The sequence below is a fragment of the Ursus americanus genome, chromosome 23 (assembly GCF_024610735.1).
Source record: "Ursus americanus isolate L20-20 chromosome 23, mUrsAme1.1.p, whole genome shotgun sequence".
Taxonomy (NCBI): domain Eukaryota; kingdom Metazoa; phylum Chordata; class Mammalia; order Carnivora; family Ursidae; genus Ursus; species Ursus americanus.
In genome coordinates, this window is record NC_142149.1 from 39,462,555 (window position 1) to 39,480,465 (window position 17,911).

The 17,911-nt window shown below is 39.2% G+C and overlaps 1 protein-coding gene across 5 annotated transcripts in view; it reads right to left on the reverse strand.

Annotated features, from left to right (window-relative positions):
* NF1 (neurofibromin 1) overlaps positions 1–17,911 on the reverse strand; it is a 259,093-nt gene that overhangs the window by 72,543 nt on the left and 168,639 nt on the right. The gene's annotated exons all lie outside the window — the stretch shown is intronic.

Genomic DNA, 17,911 nt, shown 5'->3' on the forward strand with positions numbered 1-17,911 from the left:
AAATACAAAAGTAAGCCACCTTATGAATTAGAGACGAACGTAAGTAAAGGCCAAGAGTCCAAAAAAAGAAGCCCTGAAACAAGACTAGATTAAAATGCAAGAGAGCAAAACCGAAACAGGTGGGCCACAAAAATGAGGTATGTAATTTGTGAGACCCAAGGAAGAATCTATTTCAAGCAATTCCCAGAGTTGGGAAAGAGTCCAGAAAGAAACTTTTATGCTCCTTCCTGAGACATTTTAAAATAAGATAAGTCTTCTTTCCAGGCCTGGGAACATTTCTATTCAGAGAGAGAGAAAAGTAATAACCCTCTAATGTGCTCTTTTTTTTTTTTTTTTAAAGGACCAGGCTTATGGGAAAATAACTGTTAAACTTCAATAAAGCAATTCCTTTCCTGTGCTGACTAGTACAGTGGCTCCTGAACATTTCTTTGCCCCAGCAAACCTAACTCACTATGTCAGGGAATTTCACCACGAAGAAAGGGGGTTATTTGAAAAAGTCCCCTAAATGACTTTAAAATTCACTACCTTTCCAAATGCGCAAGCTGTTCCCACTCCCTCCCAATCACTGATCTATTATCTTCACCAGAGATATAAAGGCTAATTCCCAGATAGTTCCTACTCTACCACAAACTCGTGTCTTATTTCAAAAAACACATATCCTGAGTTTCACAACAAGTAGGTATCTTCACTGAGAGTGCCAGATATACAATGCTGTGTTAGAAATATTATGGGGAAAAGTGACAAGAAGATGCAATTATGGATTACAGCATTAGCAGTACCTATGGATTATGCCAATCTGACTAATCTGTCTGCAAAATGTAGAGGAAAACCTCAGTAAATCTATAAGTACAAAGCATGTCAACTACAAGTCCTTAGAAAAAAGTTATTACCTAGCCTTAAAATAATTAGATAAACTTCCTTCTAAGGAAATTGTTTTCTTATCATTATTAATGGAGGAGGGCTCATTATTTGCCACTAACACAAGAACTACTGTATTACTGGGCTCCATAAACATGTCAAAACACATCAGTCCTCTCAAGCTCCTAAGATATGTAACCATCCAACCACCCCTAAGGCCTGGTTCTATTTTACAAGTAACTTTTTCCTACCAGTCAAGAGGATCCAAATAAGAGCACAAATTACAAAGCAAATGCAATAAGGGATAAAGTATCAGTGAAGAGTGTGTACTCTGGTGTCTAAGGTTCTAGGCCTAAATCCTGCCTCTGTCGCTTCGCAGCTGTACAATTCTGGACAAGCTACCATTTCTCTAGGTCACAGTTTCCTCATGCCTAAAATTGGCCAGCACAACTTACTCATAGCGTTTTTCTTGAGGACCAAATGGTGTAATTCACAGAGAGCCTTATTAACGCAGTGTCATGCCCCCCCCCCACTCTACATGAGGCAGCGCTGCTGCTAATGTTCAGAGTGTTATCACGTGTATATGTCCAAGCCCACTGCTTTGAGAAATGCATGCATGTAGAAATACCCAAGCTCTACACCCTATCAGCAATAGAATGAAAGGGGGTGTGTGCTTCAGTCTCTGCTCTTCCACCCCCCCAGAATTCAGGTTCATATTAATGGAATAGGGAGCCAGAAAAAAGCCAGAGAAACATTCATTATCAGAGCAGAATGAGAAGATGTCTTCTCAGTTAAAGGATCACAGGTATGTGCTATTCAATTCTTCCATAACAATGCTCTGGAGCAGCGGCAAGTTCCTTCAATAGACACCAAAAATGCCAGATGAAAGTCAACCCCAAGTCTTTCGTAAGATTATTCCTTGTGAAATACATTTTAAGAACCAGATAAACAATGACACCATGCATTGCAAACCACCAGCCAACATTGTGGCTGATTAAAAATGAAAAGTTAGATTTCAATTAAAATTAGAATCAAAACAATAATGCCCATTATCATCAATCTCTTCAACAGTATTTAGGAAATTCCAGAACAGGAACAACAGATACAATTATATGGAAATAAGAAACAAAATATTATTAATAGACTGAAATAACCGCCTAGCCAAAGGATTCTTCAGGAATGCCTTCAAAAGAATAACTTTAAATAAGCAATGAAAAAAATACGGAACCACAAATGATTTTCTCATATCCCGGCAACAAATAATTAGAAAATTCCAGGAAGAAGATACTGCTCATGGCAGCAACAACAAATCAAATCTACAATGCCAAGAAATAACATTCACATGAAATGTGCAGGACCAAATGGGGAAAAGCTAAAAAAAACATTAATGAGAGGTATTAACCAAGACTTGATGGAGACGATAAAGATTTCTCCATTCACCTATTCTTTCACTCAATACACATTTATTCAGCACTTGGAATGTACCAAGCATCAAGGCTAAGTACAGGAGACACACCTTGACTGATACTACAAAGATGAGATTACTTCCAGTATAATTCATGGATTAAACCAACCCTGACAAACATTCCAATGAAATTCTTTTTGGAACATGACATGAAACCCTGAAATTCATCTGGATGGATAAATAAATAAATAAATAAATAGTAGAGGTATCTTACACTTTCTCTAGAGGAAAACACATCTCAGCTCTAATAATGAAGACAGAATGGTAGGTCATAAAATTAGAAAGGAAGATAGACATTGTATAGAAATGCAAGTGCAACCAGAGCACGGTGCACAGAATTCCATCTCCTCACAGGGTGGTTGTGAGGAGTGAGAGCAAAATGAGATAATTCACGCAACGTGCTCGGAACAGTGCATACCACATAGTAAATTCCTAAACATTGTTAGGAATTTTGTTAACATTGTTAACTTGAGAAGGAAAAAAAATCACAAATCAAATGGCAAGGGTAAGGCTCAATAAAGAATGCTGGGGAAATTGGAACACAGCCCAATTTAACACTCACTTCATGTGGTACTCCTATATAGTGCACCAAAAAGACAACATTAAGAGAAAGGAAGTCTTAAAACCATCAGCAGAATTTACACATATTTATGAATCTCTGGGTGACTTTTTTTTTAATTAGAAAAAAAAAATCACAAAGAAATCATCAACAGGTTTGTCTATACAAAACTCCCGAACTGCTTTATGCTTAAACAATGCGCCTAATAAAAATATTCAAAGAATACCATAAAGGAGATTGTTAACCAAAAGCTCACAAAATTGGTAAGAAAAATATTTAGATTCCCAGTGGTAAGTGGGCAAAGGACATAAACAGAACATTTAAAAGACAGGAAGCATGGTGACTGGTAAGTATCTGGGAATACCGTCTACACACAATAATCGAGAAATAAAAATAAAGTATGATACCATTCTCATTAGTAATTCAGCAAGCAATTTTTAAGAAATAAAAATTAAGGCTGGGGAAGACATCACGAAATAGCTCCATTCACATATTGGTACAACTCCTCTGGACAGCAACTGGCAATTGTGATGAGAAAACCGCTATTTTGAGTTGCTGCCAGGCATCTTGCAGTATGACAACCCTGCACAAACCCAGAGTCTGGACATTTAGATAAAGACCTGGGCTTAGGATTTCCACCACAAGTTCCTGCTTTGCTTTTCCTGGGGCACATTTTTAAATAACTGCTTAGAGTTGAGCCCGAGAAAAGTTAGTGACCATCACCCCAACAACCTTATAAGTAATAGGTGCTTGCTACCCCGTGCTCCGTGCTCCACTCTCTGCTTGCTGGTAACCTGGGATGGAAGACTGCCCTTCCTCCGGCTCACTGTGCATCCTCCCCCTCCCCCAACATTTCTGGGATCCATAAGTAATAAATCTTAGCACTTTTACTTCCCCTGAGTGAGTATACTGAAACAAATCAAATCAAAACAACCCCAAGGTTTTCACTTCCCCAAAGCAGAAGCTCAGACGCTGAGGGACTCCCTGCCAAACCTGTGTGGGTGGTGTGTGCCTCCTCATTCAGCAGATCATAATCTGCATACTTTTTTTTTTTTCTTATAATCTACTCTCCTCCCTTTTTAAATGAAATACAGTTGAGATACAATGTTATATTAGTTTCAGGTAATCAACATAGTGATTCAACAATTCTATACATTACTCCAATGCTCCCCATAAGTGTAGTCACCATACAAGGTTATTACAATATTATTAACTATACTTCCTCTGCTGTACTTTATATCTCTATGACTTATTTATTTCATAACTGGAAGTGTATACCTCTTAATCTCCCTCACCTATTTTACCTATTCCCCCACTCACCTACCCTCTGGCAACCACCAGTTTCTCTATATTTGAGCTTGTTAGTCTGTTTGTTGTGTTTTTTAGATTCCACATCATGAAATCATATGGTATCTGTCTTTCTCTGTCTGACTTATTTCATTTAGCATAATACCCTCTAGGTCCATCCAGGGTGTCAGAAATAGCAAGACTTCATTCTTTTTTATGGCTGAGTAATATTCCATTGTATAATATATCCACACCACATTGTCTTTATCCATTCATCTATCAATGGACACTTGGGTTGCTTCCACATTGACTTTGTAAATAATGCTTCAATAAACATATGGGTGCATGTATCTTTTCAAATTAGTATTTTTGTTTTCTTTGGGTAAATACCCATTATAGTACAATCTGCATATTCTTTTTTTTTTTTTAAAGATTTTATTTATTTAGTTGACAGAGACAGCCAGCGAGAGAGGGAACACAAGCAGGGGGAGTGGGAGAGGAAGAAGCAGGCTCATAGCAGAGGAGCCTGATGTGGGGCTCCATCCCATAACGCCGGGATCACGCCCTGAGCCGAAGGCAGACGCTTAACGACTGCGCCACCCAGGCGCCCCTGCATATTCTTAATTTAATACACCTGCTACAGGTCTCCCAACACAGCAGTGATCAAAAACCTAAAATATGGGGCGCCTGGGTAGTGCAGTCGTTAAGCGTCTGCCTTCGGCTCAGGGCGTGATCCCAGCGTTATGGGATCGAGCCCCACATCAGGTTCCTCCGCTGGAAGCTTGCTTCTTCCTCTCCCACTCCCCCTGCTTGTGTTCCCTCTCTCGCTGGCTGTCTCTGTCAAATAAATAAATAAAATCTTAAAAAAAAAAAAAACCTAAAATATTTTAACCTGTAACCTAGTATATTCTAGGTAAATTCTTTCTAACAGCAAAAAAATGGGAACAATGCTAAATATCTATCATTAGGACATGAGGTAAGGAAATCATGATCCACTGACCAGAAATATTATGTGTATAGTAAAAATATTTATGAAGAGTTTTTTAAAGTTTGAAAGGTGGAAAATGCAAAAACTAGAAAGATAAGCAAAAAATATTGGATATAAACATAATACAGAACTATGTATTAAAAACAACAAAAAAGAGAAATACATCAAAATGCTGATACTGTATACCAAGTATGTTTTATTACCTACTTTGTCCTTGAAAAATGCAAGAGATACAAAAAAGAATGATTGAAACAGCTGTCCAGAGATCTAGGTTGAGCAGGAAAACAAGAAAATGAGACGAGACATGAACTGTACATAGGTAGGGGCGGTCAACAAACTAGAGGGTATCGTGAAGTAAAGATCAGCGATGGAGAGGCATAATCAGAATTCTTGGAAGCACCTATACAGGCATAACTCATTTTATCAGGCTTCACACTTTACTGCACTTTGTAGATAATGCGTTTTCCTACAAATTGAAGGTTTGTTGCCACCCTGCAAGTCTATTTATGCCACTTTTTTCGATAACATTTGCCCTCTTTGTGTCTCTCATATTTTGGTAATTCCCCAATATTTCAAACAATACTTCAAAGGTGATCTGTGATCAGTGATGTTTGATGTTACTACTATAAATGCTCTGGGGTGCCAAGAACAGAACCCATAAAAGATGGTAAGTAAATATGTATGTTCTGACTGCTCCACCAACCAGCTGCCCCCCACCCCACTTCATGTCTCTCTTCCTGCCCTCCAGCCTCCCTATTCCCTGAAGTGTTCGAGTGAAAGGAAGAGTCGCACGTCTCTCACTGTAAATCAAAAGCTAGGGGCACCTCGGGGGGGGGTCAGTCAGTTAAGTGACCGACTCTTTTTTTTTTTTTTTTTTTAAGATTTTATTTATTTATTCGACAGAGAGAGACAGCCAGCGAGAGAGGGAACGCAAGCAGGGGGAGTGGGAGAGGAAGAAGCAGGCTCATAGCGGAAGAGCCTGATGTGGGACTCAATCCCGTAACACCGGAATCACGCCCTGAGCCGAAGGCAGACGATTAACCGCTGTGCCACCCAGGCGTCCCAAGTGACCGACTCTTGATTTCAGCTCAGGTCAGATCTCAAGGTTGTGAGATGGAGCCCTGCACTGGACTCTCTGCTCAGTGAGGGGTCTGCTTGAGATACTTTCTTTCTACCCCATCCCCCCGCTCATGCTCTCTCACTCTCTCTCTCTAAAATACATAAATAAACTTAAAAAAAAAATAAATCAAAAGCTAGCAATGACCAAGCTTAGTGAGTAAGGCATGTCAAAAGGCAAGGTAGGTTGAAAGCTAGGCCTTTTGTGCCAAACAGCTAGCCAAATTGTGAATGTAAAGGAAAAGTTCTTGAAGCTACTCCAGTGAACACACAAACAATAAGAAAGCAAAACAGCCTTATTGCCGACATGGAGAAAGTTTTTGGGGTCTGATTAGATCAAAAACAGCCACAACATTCCCTTAAGTCAAAGCCTCATCTACAGCAAGGCCCGAACTCTCTTCAGTTCTATGAAGGTTGAGAGGCGAGGAAGCAGCAAGTCTGAAGCTGGCAGAGGTTAGTTCATGAGGTTTAAGAAGAGAAGCATTTTCCATAAGAGAAAAGTACAAGGTGAAGCAGCAAGTGCTGAGGCAGGAGCTGCGGCAAGTTCTCCAGGAGATCCAGCTCAGATCATTCGTGAAGGTGGCCACACCAAGCAGCAGATGCTCTGTGTAGACGAAACGGCCGTCTGTCGGAAGAAGACGCCACCTAGGACTTTCATAGGTAGAGAGAAATCGATGCATAGCTTCAAAGCTTCAAAGGACAGGCTGACCCTCCTGTTAGGGGCTAATGCAGCTGGTAACTTTAAATTGAAGCCAATGCTCACTTATAAATCCGAAAATCCTAGAGCACTTACGAATTATGCTGAATCTCCTCTGCCTGTGCTCTACGAATGGAACCACACAGCCTGAATATCAGCACATCTGTTTACAACATGGTTTTACTGAACATTTTAAGCCTACTGTTGAGACCTGCTACTCAGAAAAAAAAGACTCCTTTCAAAATATGACGGCTTGCTGACAATGCACCTGGTCACCCAACATGGAGATGGACGAGGACAGTAATGTTGTTTTCATGTCTGCTAACACAACATCCGTTCTGCAGCCCGTGGACCACGAAGCAATTGTGACCTTCGAGTCTTACTTAACAAATACATTTCATAAGGCTACAGCTGCTATAGATACTGATCCCTCTGATGGAACTGGACAAAGTAAATTAAAATTTTTCTGGAAAGGAGATACGATTCTAGAAGCCATTAAAAACATTTGTGATTCATGAAAGAGGTCAAAATATCAAGATGAACAGGGGTTTTGGAAGAAGTTGATTTCTTTTTTCTTTTTTTCTTTTTTTAAGATTTTACTTATTTATCTGACAGAAAGAGAGAGCACGTGTACAAGCAGGGGGAGTGGCAGGCAGAGGGAGAAGCAGACTCCCCACTGAGCAAGGAGCCTGATGTGGGGCTCCATCCCAGGACCCAGGGATCATAATCTGAGCCAAAGGCAGACGCTTAACTCACTGAGCCACCCAGGCGCCCCTGGAAGAAACTGATTTCAACCTTCATGGATGACTTTAGGGGTTTTAAGACTTCAGTGGAAGAAGTAACTTCAGATGTGGTAAAATAACAAGAAAATTAGGATTAGATTAGAAGTGAAGCTTGAAGATGTGACTGAATTGCTAAAATCTCATGTAGAATCAGAACAGATGAGGAGTTGCTCTGGTGGGTGAACAAAGAAAGTGGTTTCTTGAGTTGGAATCTATTCCTGATAAAGATGTTGTGAAAACTGTTGAAATAACAATGGTTTTAGGATATGAATACACTTAGTTGATAAAGCAAAAGCAGGTTCAGAGGACTGACTTCAATTTTGAAAGAAGTTCTACTTTGGGTAAAATGTTATTGAACAGCGTCACGTGCTACAGAGAAATCACTCCTGAAAGGGAGTCAACCGATGCATGAAACTTCATTATTGTCTTGTTTTAAGAAACTGCCAAGGCCACCTCAGCTTCAGCAACCAGCACTCTGATCGGTCAGCAGCCATCAACACCAAGGCAAGAGCTTTCACAAGCAGAAAGAAAACAACTTGCCGAAAGCTCAGATGATTAGCATTTTTAGCGTAAAGTATCTTCAGTAAAGGTACGTGCATTGTTATTTTAGATATGCTATTGCACACTCAACGGACTACAGTATGGGGTAAACATAACTTTTACATTCACTGGGAAACCAAAAAATCACTGGATTCATTTTACTGTGATATTGGCTTCGTTGCTGTGGTCCGAACGGAACCTGCGGCATCTCCAAGGTCGGCCAACACACCATATTAGCTAACGCCAGTGCCACACAGCCAGTTGTTGCCAGGATTGTTCCCCCAACAATCTAACCAGACAAGCTCCTTTCTCACCTTTAAACAAACAAAACCCCCCAACATTCATAATTTCCAAGTCTCAGAATACCATCTAAACTATCAATATGGTTTACTTATGGTCAGGCCCTTGCCTCCCTTTACAGTAAGTAGCATCTTCAAATTTTCCAGTTCCATCACTGTATAGTTCAAGCAAAATGCCTTTCAGTCCCTCTAGTTCACCGTGCTCTCTCTTGCCACCCAGCGTTCAGAAATACTGCATGTCCTCTGCGGTGTACTACTTTTCCTCTTCTTCCCCTGGCAAACTCTTATTCATCCTTTTCAGTTTAGATATCACTTCCTCCTAGGAGTTTTTTTGAACACTTGATCTGAATTTATAAATACAGATCAAAGATATGTAACTGGTGTGCTAACCTACCTAGGACAGACCAAGTCAAACCTCTAAAAGCCTTACTCTATAGTCTAAGTTTCTTCCATTAGGTCAAAGTAATAGCTTCAGAGCCCAGGAAAAGGAGAGATCTAAAAAAAAGTTATGAATGAAGGAAGGGGCACCTGGGTGGCTCAGTTGGTTTAAGCCTCCGACTCTTGGTTGTGGGTCAGGTCACGATCTCAGGGTCGTGGGATCGGGCCCCATGTTGCACTCCATGCTCAGAGGAGAGTCTGCCTGAGATTCTCTCCCTCCCTCTCCCCTGCCCACTCTCTCTCTTTCTAAAGTTAAATAAGTAAAATCTTAAAAAAAAAAAAAAAAAGAGAACGAAGGAAGATTTGGCTAGGCGGCTACCTATAAGAAATTAGCTCTGGACAAACGAGAGTTACCAATGGAACAATTCCAGAGAAAGGTTAATTCCGATACCTGTGAACAACTTAGTACCAGCAGATTGCTTGAGGGAAACCAGTCATGGAAACAGAAACAAACGCCACCTCAATTGTTAATGTGTTAAGCAGATTAGTTTGCTTCACGCTTTGGAAAGTGTTGTACAAAGTGAGGCTTTAAAGAAGCTTAACTTAGAAAAAAAAAAAAGTCATTTTGGCTCAAAGCCCCAATTCCACTAAACATGTTTAGGAACTGGTGGAGACATAGGCTCAATACACCTATTTAGCCTTTCTATAAATTCTGGCCCGATATTATTAATTTATTGGAAGTTATTGATGAGATCAAAGCACAAAAACTAAACACATACACACACGTGCATGCACACACACACACACACACACACACAGTAACAAGAGCAAACCATATAGTTCTCTTCTGATCAAAACGGTGTTCCAAATGTATTTAAAGCACATGGTGGTTTAATAGAGCAGGAGAGGTTTTCTCACCTACAGTCTGTGTTATTATCTTGGGCAAGTGATTCAATGTGTCTTCTGGTAAAAATCTAGTCAAGAACATGTATTCCATATAGGTATTTTAAAGAATACACTAAATCGTGTTTATTAAAGCTACAATTTAAGGAGTACTGTTGTCCCGTGTTCAAGAGATTCTTGGGCAATCACCAAGATCAGAAATGGAAACGACTGAACCCATAATGGTACCTAATTCCCCATGTATGGAAGTCACACTTCAAATAACAAGTTTACAAGGTTTGTTATTTATTTGTCGCATAGGAAATACAATTTAGCATTAAAAATCAGATATCTGAATAATTCACATAGGTATCTCAAAGCCAAGTATCACACAAATCTGATGAAATATTCAATACCAGGAAACGTTTTTCACTTTGTGACTTGCTGCCCATAGTCACCATTCAAACAAACAAACCGAACACCTCTGGGAGGCTGAAGGGATTGAAATGCCTGTCAAATCCTTGCCTCAACAGAAAATAAACCAAGATTGAATGGTTTTTCTTGAGAAAGAAAAAAACCAAAGCATCAGTAAGGGAAAACAAAGATGTCATCACCACAATAACCACCAGGAAGGCCCTCGTTTGCCAAACAAAGCCTCAGCAACCGCTGCTGCATGTAAGACATCGTGTAATGTAAGAGTAACTGGCACACAGCCATATCCATTTACCAGTTCTATTACTTAGACAGCAGGTATTCAGCGCAGTTCCTCATATTGATGACAAATAAGCAAAGAAATGTGTAACAATGTCATCTATTGATAAGTTCTAATACTTCCTCATGGTATAGCTTTGCTACAATGATTACATGAAATCTTTCTTGCTTTAGCAAAGTATATACTTGGATGAAGTGCTAGAAGTCTCTTGCCCTGACTCTAAGTTAAAAACAAACAATAAAAGCTGCAGGACATGAAGTATGAACTTAGAGACACTGTAAAGTTTCTTTAAAGCACATTTAAATTAATCGAAGCACCAAGGCGTCACCTGAAACTAGTAAAACATCTTCGCATATTAACTATGAGTTGACTATAAGCTGATTTTAATTTTTAACATAAATGTCATACATGATACAAGTATTACTAAGAGCCAGTTTGTAAGCCACATAAGAAAAAACTCATTTTAAACAAAAAAAGTATTATTAAACTTGACATTTTGTCTTATCAAAAAAATTTCAAGTATGAAGATTTTCTTGCCCTATCTAAATAGACTTCAGACTTTGACAGTCCTTCCAAAAATTGTTTCCCTTAAATGTTGTGCTCAAAGGCAGCAGGATTTAAAGTAAGTACGTCACTTCCAAAAGTGACTCTTCTGAAAGAAACAACAGTCACTTGGATGTATTTATTCTTAGATGCTGGTTTCAGAGTTTTGCCATGTTGTTTTATATTACACTCAAACCTCTTCAGAACATCTTGGGATTATTTCCTTTCAAGGATCATATACTAAAAGAGGTGAACCACTATTCATTAAAAAAAAAAAACAACAACCACTGGTGTGGCAGCTGGGTGGCTCAGCCGGTTAAGCGTCAGCCTCTTGATTTTGGCTCACGTCATGATCTCAGGGTCATGAGAGCAAGCCCCGCATCAGGCTCCGTGCTCCCCTATGGAATCTGCTGGAGATTCCCACTCCATCTCCCTCCTCCCTGCCCCCACTCATGCCCACTTTCTAAAATAAATAAAATCTTTAAAAAAACAAACCTGTTTTTCATAGCAATACATGGACTGTAGCCACTAACCATATTATTTTGTAGTACATGTCAAGTCACAACTACCAGATTATTCAGAATCAATCACTAAATCATCTTTGGTGAGTAAACCAAAGCCTCATTTCACTAACACCCAAGGTCACTACACTTCTACAAATCAAGGATTACCGAAAACAAAACCACTAGAGAAATTTTTTGGCTCAATTCAGAACTCCAATTCTAACCGCTATTATTAAATCAAGTCTTCTTCCTTCAAATTACGGTCACATGTGTCTATAATTTAAACTGATGATTAAATATATAGAACAATTAAAAGCTAGGTTCATTTATTAAGTGTTCTTTGAATTGTCACACGTGCTGCTAGATTCTCTGTATCTAGATAAAGACATCTAGACTGAGGAGCTAAAAATCCAAGAGGTGAACAGAAAATTTATATTCCATGCACTCTTAGCTTCACTGCAGCATTACTTAAAATAGCCAAGGGGCACCTCAGTGACTCAGTCAATTAAGCGTTTGACTCATAGATTTTGGCTCAGGTCCTGCTCTCAGGGTTGTGGGATCAAGCCCCGCACTGGGATCCATGCTCAGTGGGGAGTCTACTTAGGATTCTCTCTCTCCCTCTCCCTTTGTCTCTCCCCCTGTGCATGTGTGCGCACTCTCTCTCTCTCAAATGAATAAATCTTAAAAAAAAAAAAAAATTAAATAGCCAAGACATGGAAGTAATCTAAGTGTCCACTGATGGACAAATGGACTAAGAAAATGTCACATGCACACACACACATGGAATATTATTCAGCCATAAAAAAGATGTAAATCTTGCAGGGCGCCTGGGTGGCTCAGTCGTTAAGTGTCTGCCTTCAGCTCAGGTCGTGATCCCGGCGTTCTGGGATCGAGCCCCACATTGGGCTCCCTGCTCAGTGGGAAGCCTGCTTCTCCCTCTCCCCTCCCCCTGCTTGTATTCCCTCTCTTGCTGCCTCTCTCTCTGTCAAATAAATAAATAAAATCTTAAAAAAAAAAAAAAGAAGTAAATCTTGCCATTTATAACATAGATGGACCTTGATGGCATTACAATAGGAGAAATAAATCATAGAAAGCCAAATACCGTATGATTTCATTTACATGTGGAATCTACAAAAACAAAAAGAGTGAACTCACAAACACAGAGAAGAGACTGGGGGTTGCCAGAGGCAGGGGTTGTGGGGTGGGTGAAATGGGTGAAGGTGATCAGAAAGTACAAACTTCCAGTTATAAAATCAGTAATTCCTGGGGATATAATGTACAGCATGGTGACCATAATTAATAATACTGTATTAAATATTTGAAAGTTGCTAAGAGAGTAATCTTAAAAATTCTCATCACAAGAAAAAAATTTTAACTATGCATGGTGATGGATGTTAACTGGACTTATTGTGGTAATCATTTTGCACTATATATACAAATACTGACTCATTTTGTTGTATACCTGAAACTAATACAAGGTTGTACATCAATTATATCTCAATTAAAAAAAGGAAAAATTATATTCTAACATGGTCATTGTTAAACAGTTTAGAATATGCAATAATTTAGTAACAAGGTATTTTACCAAAATTTGCCTAAAAAGGCAGAGGAGAACAAATGTTGGATGAGGCTGTGGAGAAATTTAAATTTTTTGTACACTGCTGGTGGAAATGTAAAATGATAAAGCTGCTTTGGAAAACAATTTGGCAATTCCTCAAAAGGTTAAACATCAAGTTACAATTCTACTCCTAAGGCATACATCTAAGAAAGTAAAAAACATATATCCAGACAAAAACTTATACATGAATATCCATGGCAGCATTATTCATAATAGCAAAAAATGGAAACAATATCCATTACCAGACAAATGGCTAAACAAAATGTGGTATGTGCATGCAATGGAATATTATTCAGCTATAAAAAGGAATGGAGTACGGATACATGCTACAACCTCCAAGAACCCTGAAAAAACTGTGTACAGTAAAAGCAGCCAGTCACAAAAGAGCATATACTGTATGAGTCCCCTTACATGAAACGTCTAGAAGAGGCAAATCCATGAGAGATGAATGCCAGGGACTAGGGGGTGTGAGTGGGTTCAGAATAGGGAATAACTAATGGGTATGGGGTTTCTTTTTGGGGTGATTAAACATCTAATTTAGACATAACTGCACAACTCTGTAAATATACTAAAACCAATGAATTGGATATGTTAAAAAATTAAATTTTAAAATACATGAATTCTATCTCACTAAAGCTGTTTTTTTTGTTGTTTGTTTTTTGTTTTGGTTTGTTTTTAACTTGCCTAGAGGGATAACGGTCAGGTTACTGAGATGGGTCTCGAATCAGAAGCTGGAGTTTGCCCTATGTTAAAGGAAGGGCATCCAAGGTCAAGGGTAAGATGGTCAGTGTTGCTGAAGCACAAGGCCTGTAACATGAAGTTTAGACTATCCTTCCACAGATATTACTACTCACTGTGATGGCTAGTCTTCTATTATTAAACTTAAATGACCAATCGAGACAAATGGTTTTAGGGCTTTTTTGACCACTGTAGAAGTAATGTACAGAATGCTCATTTGGCATTCTGAGCTTTCTGGGCAGACTTTGCGTCTTTGCCTGCTCTTATAATCTTCTTGACAACTGCTCTGATGATACCCTCAGCAATATATCATGAATACATTTTTCTGAGAACAGCCCAGAAGCACATGAGGCTTACTTGGAACCCCATCAATGACTGTAGAATCATCCGATTTCCAAAATAAGGCCAGCACCTAGCTTTTTACCAGAATGACTTTCAACCTTCTGCTTTAGTTCAGCAACCCTGCAACTTATAGGAGCAGTCTAAAAGATTACAAAGAAACTTGTACGACATGCTAAGGAACAAAGGCTCTATCTTGTAAGTCAGTGGTTTTTGTTGAAGTGTGGTACCCATATGATGCGGTGGTATAAGAAATAGGCATTTAATAGTTCTGCATTTCTTTTTACTATAATTATCTTTTGTTTACTGGTTTTCTAGTTATAGCAATCAATACTCATTTTCTATTTACAGTATAATATAAATTTTCCCTTAAGAAAAAAAAGTCCAAAAAAAAAAAAAACCAATAAAAAATACTGAGGCAATAACGGGAGTTTTGAAGAAACGGCAAAATCCCAAAGGTGGTATACGAATGCCTTACATATGAAAACTGAGCTAACAGGGGCACATAAGAGGTTTTATCCAGAAGTAACATGTCATATTTTAGAGAGATCATTCTGGCAGTAATGTGGAAAATGGAGGGGATGGGGTAATATCCTGGTGACAAAGAATCCAATTAGGAAGTTGTTGTAATAGCCTAGACCAGAGATGAGCAAATTATGGTCCACTGGCAATATACTGCCTACGTGCCACTTGTGGCCTGTTTTTGTAGGGCCTGAAAACTAAGAATGGTTCTTACATTTTTAAAGAGCTGTTCAAAACAAAGCAACCCCCAAGAAAAAGAAAAAAAGAGCAAGAAAATCTTTTTGATTTGTAAAGCCTAAAATATTTACTACTTGGTCCTTCACTGAAAATGTTTGCTAACTCCAGCTTCGACAACTGATTAAAGTGTAAACTGAGTCTGTAATATGAGGATAAAGCATAAAAAAATTTCTGAAGCAAAATCATTAAGACTTAATGACTAATCAGTTGTACATGGTTAAGAGCAGGTAGAAGTCAAGACTGATGTTAAGGCTTCCACTGAAAGCTCAAGGCAGATGGAGATATCATTATCCAAGGGAAGGAAACAGAAAGAAGCAGAGTCTCTCTTAAAAACTAAATCACTTTTTTTTTCCATTGGTAACAAAAAATAAGAATAAATGGTAACAAGCCAAAATTAGATTAACAGACTTACAGTATTATAAAATTAGGAAACAAACTTGCTCAAAGACAGACATTTGCCCTTGGAACATGTATTTTGCAACTAAGGGGAAATGTGTTATTTTTCCTATGTTACATTTCTAAAACGAAAAGGCTAGTATTTTACCATAGAAGAGAAAAGTGCTTAACTACAATTCTAAAAGGTATTACATTTAAGTCTAACATAACCTGCTTATGCATATTTGCACATCCACTTTCTCGGGAAGTTTACAAATAGTTTCTTTACAAGTAATTGTCCACAATGAAAGCCACTTGTGCTACACACTCCTGAAATGTTTTAAACGTTTAAATACAGGTAAAAGCCCACTAGTAGCATGATAAAAATGTCAATCCTGGGGCGCCTGGGTGGCACAGCGGTTAAGCGTCTGCCTTCGGCTCAGGGCGTGATCCCAGCGTTCTGGGATCGAGCCCCACATCAGGCTCCTCTGCTATGAGCCTGCTTCTTCCTCTCCCACTCCTCCCACTCCCCCTGCTTGTGTTCCCTCTCTCTCTGGCTGTCTCTATCTCTGTCGAATAAATAAATAAAATCTTTAAAAAAAAAAAATGTCAATCCTGAAAACCCTAACTGCTTTCAGAACTAACCAAACATATATAACTTTCAAAACTTTAAAAGTTTCAGGAACATGAGACATAGGAGCAATAGTACTAAAGAGGGTTGTCGTTATTTATTTATTTTTAAAGATTTTATTTATTTATTTATTTGACAGAGAGAGACAGTGAGTGAGGGAACACAAGCAGGGGGAGTGGGAGAGGGAGAAGCAGGCTCCCGTGGAGCAGGGAGCCCGACATGGGGCTCGATCCCAGGATCCTGGGATCATGACCTAAGCCAAAGGCAGACGCTTAATGGCTGAGCCACCCAGGTGCCCCATCTAGAGAGTTATCTTTAAAAAACAAAAAGTGCTTCCACTGCTAAGAGTGTGTGCGTAACTGCCACCCAAGAAAACATTCAAGTGTCCTAGTCATGAGACAAAAATCCAAAGACCAAAGAGAAAAGTTATGGAAGGAAAGATAGGGCCTAATTGTTTCTAGAATAACATACTAATATTGCAACTTGAAATTCTCAAGAAATTGATACATAAAATTTATGAGCATTGAGATGCTTTTATAAATAAGACCACTTTTCCCCATTTTTTAAGAGTTCTGAAAGAATATGTGAAGGTAGAAAGTTCTAGAAACACCAAAAGAAAAAAAAGTAGGCCAATTCAAAGTAATATAAGTATGTAAAGGAAGATACTCCTCTTTTTTTTTTTTTTTAAGATTTTATTTATTTATTCGACAGAGATAGAGACAGCCAGCGAGAGAGGGAACACAAGCAGGGGGAGCGGGAGAGGAAGAAGCAGGCTCATAGCTGAAGAGCCTGATGTGGGGCTCGATCCCATAACGCCGGGATCACGCCCTGAGCCAAAGGCAGGCGCTTAACTGCTGTGCCACCCAGGCGCCCCAAGGAAGATACTGCTCTTATAATTGCTTGCTAGTTCCAAAGCTCCAGCCTTAAATATGAGAAAGTTAGATTTCCCAGATAAAAATTAACAACACAGTTCTATTCTGATATCAATCCTGGCTACTATTTACCTAAAGCTTACTATATGCTGGGCACTATACTGAATGCCATTCAAATATTATCACAATTAATACTCACAATAAACCTATAAACTTGGCACAGATCCCATAATTCCTCATCTGAAACCCCTGGGACCAGATATAGTTCCGAATTTAGAGTTGTTCAGATTTTGAGGAAGACAATACAGTGCACATATTGTTTGCAGCAGTTTGGATTCTGGCAGGAAACAGGCGGCACACTCAACTTGGGATATTAGAGAACATGCATAAAGGAGAGGGAAGGGTTTAGTATAAGAATATAGGAAAACTATAAAGGATAATGAGAGAGTAGACCTGAAGGAGCAGGGCAGGGAGCAGTTACCAGAAACCACACACAGAGAGGGTTGCCCAACAAAAACTGTTACCTTCACGGAGGAATGCAGTCAACCCACACTGACCTTGCAGGAAGCGAGCCCAAAGAATACATTATTCCCCACAGCCCAAATGGAAATGAATGAGGAAAGAAGCTCAGTGCTATCTTCCACACACGGCAGCCTCTCAGGGAACAACAGAGCGAGAAGTAGAGGGAGTGGATCTGGAGAGGCAAAGGCAAGTTATCCAGCACACAGCTGCATCAGTCAGCATAAACGAACTTCTGTCACAACACCAAAATAACCCTCAACAAAAGACATGTTACAAGTGTATCATGTCATCCAGTAGTTCAATCACGTCTAAGACCCCATTCTGAGCCTTCTGTTTCTAGTGGGTACCGACAGAAGAGAACAAGATGAAGAGTGGTGAGAAGGCCTGGAAGGGACACACATCAGGGGAATCTACATTCTGCTGACGAGGACGCAGTCACACAGTACCA